The sequence below is a fragment of the Phyllostomus discolor genome, chromosome 1, assembly GCF_004126475.2.
Source record: "Phyllostomus discolor isolate MPI-MPIP mPhyDis1 chromosome 1, mPhyDis1.pri.v3, whole genome shotgun sequence".
NCBI classification, from domain to species: Eukaryota; Metazoa; Chordata; class Mammalia; order Chiroptera; family Phyllostomidae; genus Phyllostomus; species Phyllostomus discolor.
The window spans coordinates 217188926-217194968 of record NC_040903.2 but is presented as its reverse complement, the minus strand read 5'-3'; positions in this window follow the sequence as shown (position 1 = coordinate 217194968).

Sequence of the window (6043 nt, the reverse complement as noted above, 5' to 3'; positions counted from 1 at the left end):
CTTTCCAAGAAGCCCGTGCGGCCGTCAACAAGCGCTTGCTCCCACCTGTTACTCACTCAAACCTGTGCTTCGGCCTCCGCCCGCTTCTGAATCTTGTGAACGCCTTGCAAGTCCACCTCCAACCAAGCCTTGGGAAACCAAAATCGAGTCTTCTCCCCTGTATGGAGGGAGTTCTTACCCTTTTCTTCACGTCGAATTTGTTGCGGGATTAAAAGAAAGTAACCAACAGCCTCGAGTGTCATTCCGGACGTTTGACATTGATCGAGGAACAGGAACTAGAGACTGCGCCTCGGACCCAGTGAGGCGCGAACTTAAGTCTTGAGTTGCAGCGGGAATAGTCTCCCTGTGTTTCCGGAGATAGTTCCGCCGCGCCAGGGGCGGGTTAGCACGGGTCACTGTAACCCTGGGGGGACTCGGCCCTCCTCCCACTCAGAGCTCAGCTCCGCCTTCCCTTCTGTGATTGACAGCCAGTCCCTTCCCGCATCTGTAAACTTGGTGACGATAAAAGGACTGTAGAAGTTGACAGCTTTTAATATTTGCCTTTTGGGTGCTTAAAGCTGCAGTGTGTGGAGTGTCCACACACTGTCTCTTTGCTTCCCGGCCCTTGCCAGGAAACGAGGGTCCCCAGAGGGCACCTCGAGTCCCTGGGTGTTTCTGCACAAGGGTTTCCAGCACGGGTGGCTTACTTGTCGCTGGGCTGAGCAGGACATGTTGAGTCTGGACACCTCTGCAGGGGGCAGGGACCCGGACACCCACCGGTGTGGACACAAAATGCCCACAACTCTTTCTGCCGGGCCTTCACGTTACCACACGAGAGGCTTTTCCTGTGCTGGTGTAAAAATGCTCTTTTATAATGGGAAAAAAATGTGCCTTTGATGGGAGGGGCTTGTGCCTGTTTTCACAAGGTGACAACTTTACCCCACCCGCTGCAACCGACTTTTCAAATTTAAAAGCTTCACCACATGATCATCTTTCTAAAAGAAACAAACAAGGAAGCTCAAAACGGTGCCCGGGACCTGAAATTTTCCTTTCATTGAAGGAAAGTTATCTGTAGAACCGGTGGTTATGCAAGGCTCTGGGAGCTTTATTTGCACTGCGCGTGGTGTTTGAGGAGAGGGGTTTTGTTCTCACATGGAGGGGACGCCCGGGCCCAGCGGGAGGAAGGCCTGCCCGGGTGTGGTCTGTAGGGCAGTGGCGGGAGTGCACCAGTGCACAGTTTCAACGTGAACATTTCACCTAGAGTGTCATACGGTGTGCTTGAGTGTGGTAATATCATGTCACAGAATTACATGCTTGTCATTTTGTAATAAAGGATTCTGCAATAAAAAGGGGCGTCCTTTGTGCTGGACCCCGTATATTTTAGATGCTAACGGTGCCTGACAGTTCGCCACGGGACAGGGGAGGTCGGGATGCTGCCTGCCTCTTATCCTCCCCCCAGCGCGTGGGGGCAGGGGCCTGGGGCACAGCTGCCTCACTCCCCCAGGCCCTCATCTCCTGGGGTCACTGTGCCTGGCAGTGCCGCCCCACAGCCCTTTCTGGGACTGTCCTTTCTTTAAGGGGACACTTCAAACAGGGAGGAGAGGAGGGGGCTGTGGGTTCGGGGCCGAGGAAGCACCTCCTGGCCTCAGCTCTTTCGACCGAAACTGCCCCTTCCTCCCGCTGGCCCGCAGACGGAAATCCCAGGCTGCTCCCGGCCGGCTGGCCTGGGAGTGGGGCTGTGCAGAGAGAGCACCTGCGGAGGGTCCAGCGTCTGCCGCCCTGCCCCCAGCTCTCAGCACTGGGGGCCCCTCCCCCAGCCCCGCCCACCCCGCCCCGCCTGCCCCGCCTTTCTGACGGCCACCAACTGTGCCGAGGCCTCGGGAAGGTCTCGTGTGTCCCCCTGGATATTGGGCTTAATCCCAGAAAAAGTTTACAAATAGCCATTTCCCCCTTAAGGTCCCAGGGAGTACCCCGGCCACCCCCACGCAGACCCAGCTTTCAGACTAGAGCCCAGGGCTCTTCCCAGGCTGGCCGGACCTCAGCATGACAGCCACCAGGCCCGCGGGCTCTGCCCCGTGGCCCCGGGGACTGTGTGGGGCAGCCTCCGGAGTGTACGGCACACACAAATACATGCGGAACAGAAGCCCTCCACCCTGGGTTTCCCTCTCTCCCGACGGCACCAGTCTCTGTGTCACGTGTGTCACACACAAGTCCCCGCAGTTCCTCTGGAGTCTAGTGGGTCCTAAGTAGCCCTCCGGGGAACTTGCAAGCAGCAAACCTGACAGAGTGTCAGGGAGCTGACGCACCTGGACGCCCTGCGCCCAGGTGCGGGGCCCATGAGGCCGTGGTGGGCGAACTGGTCAGCTAGCCCGCGGTGCGCCGACCTCAGGCCACCGGCAGCCCCACACGGGCCTGCGTGTGCTCCACGTGACTGGGAGCCGGACTGAGCACCATGCCGTTCCCATGCCCACCAGCAGGGCGGCGCTTCCGATGCCCCAGTCCTCAGGCCCTGGGCAGATGTTTTTCTGGCCCATGTGTTGTGGCTTCGCGTCGTGTCATTCAGGTTGCTGGCATCGTGGAGAGTTCCTCTGGAGGGTGTTAAATGACATGTAATTTCCTCTTCTGTGAAATGCCTGCCCGTTTTGCCAACTTTTAAAACGGCGCCCTCTGTCTTCTGCAGAAGTTCTTGGTGTCTCGCGGTCTCTGCGGTGCGCAGCCTCTGCGCTGCCCGCGCTGCCCCTGCCTCCTCCTTGTGTGACCCCCCCCCCCTCAAGGGTGCACAGGACGAGGGACTGTCGTCTAAGGAACACAACGCGACCGGTGGCCAAAGCACCGATCCCTGCGCTGCGCCCCCGTCAGAGCCCTGGCTCTGGGGGAGCAGCCGCCGGGCTGTGAGCTTGGAGGAGGCTGCCCCCGTGAGCAGAGCGGAACGGGGGGCCAGGCGCAGAGGGTCACAGGGTGCAGAGCCCGGGGCGAAACCACGAGCCCTTGCATGGCCGCTTCCATAAGCATTAACCCCTGGAGGTGACAGCTAAGTGAGCTGGGTTCCAGGCCCAGGCCCAGGGAAGCCGCAAAACCGGACCCAGCGATACTGCGGCGGATGCTTCAGCACCAGCTGCACTGACGCGCGAGCCTCCCCGGGCGCCGGCCAATCAGTGGGGACCACCAGGGGGCGCACCGGAGAGCTGACGAGGAGTCGGCTGAGAGCCCCCGCTGAGACGGAGGAGTGAGAGCGCTCAGGGCGAGGTCCCTGCTGCTGCCCGGAGCACACGGAGCCCCTCCTCCCGCTTTGTCTCCCCCGGCGGGTGTCTGTCTGTCTGTGTGTCTGTCTCGTTCTCTCCTAAGCGCCAAGGGCCCTTCTTTTGCTGGAACTGGCTTCCCGAGCCCGGTTCTCCTGCTGCTCACTTCTACCTGTGACTTTGTAAACAAACGAAGACTTCCTCCTTAGTCAGAGTCAGCCTGGCACCGCTCCCGAGACCCGCGCTCCTTGCCGCCGAGGGCTCTTCCCTCCTCGCACTCAGCTGTCTCCTCCCTGTGCCCCCTCGTGTCTCCCCTCCCCGCGCCTCTGTCCCAGTCTCCTCTTAGAAACGCCCCACTCTGGTCCCGGCAGGGCCCGCCTTCACATCCGTGTTTAAGTCCCGTTGCCTCTGCGAAGACCCCGTCTCCAAACACAGATCCAGGGCCCGGTGGAAGAGGTCAGATGCCGAGGAGAACATAATGTGCGGTTCTGTTTACAGGAACCTCAGGAACAGGCTGAGTTAGCCGGGGATCGCGGGGGTCACCAGCAGGCCAGCCTGCGCTGGACACACGGGCGGTGGGTCAGGGAACTGTCTGCGTCTCCGTCTGGTCCTTTCAGTCCCACAGAGGCCATGCTGCACTCAGGACTGTGTCCCCCCCCACCCCCCGAACAGAGGTTCTGTCCCAGTGCATTTGGTCACATCTCTGTGGATGCAGATTCCACGAGATGCATTTGCAAGAGTGACGTGGCAGTTTTATTTTAAAATGTCAATGTTAAAATTCTAGCAATGTCCCAGAAAGGACATCCTTAGCAACAGTTTAAACTTGCATTTTGACAAGCTGTGTGTTCACATAGAGAAGCGTGAGGCAGTGCCCAGATCTTGAGACGGTTTCGGCGAGCACTGGGGCAGGAAGTGCCAGCTTTTCCGCACTTTCCCTCGGACAGCTTTTCCGTGTCACTGGTGTTGGGGAGCCTCCGGGACTCCCCCGCAGTGAGACCTGGGTCGTAAATCCCTAACTCAAGGAATGACAAGTCACCCAGGATGGGGACAGGGACGAGCCCAGGACAGGTACCTCGCTCTTGCCACCACCAGGGGTGGAACCAGCCCTGGGGAAGAGAAGCTTCCAGATCAGGTACCAGACAAGGTCTGCAGGCCCCCAGAGTCTCCCACAAAACCTAGGTGGCCTGTGTCCCAAGGAACCTGCTCTCTGAAGGCTCCCCAAGGAAAGGGGGTTCCCCAAACCCCCAGAGCTTCCTTGGTTCCTTGGTTTCTGTTGCCCCTCAGCAAGGTGGAGGGCCCACAGTCCCAGGACCACTGCCTGGCTGCGCCCAGCCTTGTTCTGCCACACGTCACCCTTGGAGGTGTCTGCCCCATGGCTAGTGGCCTTTCCCAGGATGTGGGGGCGAGTGTTGGCCTCTGGGGGACCCTGGGCCCCAACCCCTGCAGCACCGGAGCACACAGGGAAGGCTGGGCCGTGGGATCCTATGTCCTGACCCCCAGGGCCAGGGCATCTGAGGGGTGAGTAGCCAGACAGAGTGGACACCGGATGGACATCATCAGGACAGCTTCCTGTTCCAGTTAATCTAGAAGTTCACGGGCAGCTCACCCTTGCGAATGATTCCGGAAGAATCCTTGGATTGCTTTGGAAAAAATAACAGTTCTCCGTTCTCCTGTTCTTCCAAATCCCCCCTCTGTACAAAGTGGGGGGCACTGCGTCGCTCTTGCCCTGGGAGGGGGAAGCAGAAGTGTCGGGGGGAGCGGAGGCAGAGCCCACCTTTGCCCCACGTTGGGCTGGGGAGGACCACGGACACGCAGAGGGCCAGCCTCCATTCCCACGGAGCTGGGTAAAGGTCAGGGCAACATGAGGCCCAGGAGGGAGGGTTGGCTGCGGCCTTTCCTGGGGGGGCTCTGCCCCCACCCACGCCAAACTGCTCTTAGCAGGGCGACAGCAGGCACTGAGGGCCGTGAGATTCTACTGCCCGGCCTCGGGGTCCCCACCTGGGCTCCCCACCCCCGCTGTGCTCTGAGAGGCTCCGGGACGGGGTCCTGGTCTTTCAGGAAAGGGAGAGGCGGCCCTGCCCCGCTCCTGTCCCCCAGCCCACTCCCTGGTCCTCACCCTGGGTTGGACTCCTTGGGAATGACCAGGGGGACTGACCGGTTCGTGGGTGGGAGTCCCAGCCGCACCGTTGGCCCCTCCCTCCGCCGCGTGACACAATAGCCCGTGTGACCGTCCCATTTTTAAGTCAAGTCCTAGGCATCCTTTCCTTCATGGTACAGACTTTAATTGTTTTAAAGGTTTTATTTATTTATTTTTAGAGAGGGAAGGGAGGGAGAAAGAGAGAGAGAGAGAGAGAGAGAGGAGAGAGAGAGAAACATCAGTGTGCGGTTGCTGGGGGCCATGGCCTGCAACCCAGGCATGTGCCCTGACTGGGAATTGAACCTGCGACACTTTGGTTCGCAGCCTGAGCTCAATCCACTGAGCTATGCCAGCCAGGGCCAGACTTTAATTTTTAAAAATCGTTTTCTAGTTCAAAATCCCTTCATTGGAGAAAATGTCCAAAGTGAATAAAACACCAAACAAAAAAAAAGAAATTTAAAATTTCTCAGAATCCCAGCAGACTGAAGCACCACAGTAGACATGGGTGGGTCTTGAAACGCCTTTCCCATCCCGTTTGTGCAGAACACGGCTTTCTTTCCAAAACTCTGAGCAGAGAGGAGCCCGGTCCCCCACAGATTGTAAGGAGTCCGTGAGCACAGGCTGGGCCAGCCGCCCACCGGCTCCCCGGCCCTCGGACCCCTCCGCCGGCCAAGGCCCAGCGGCGTTT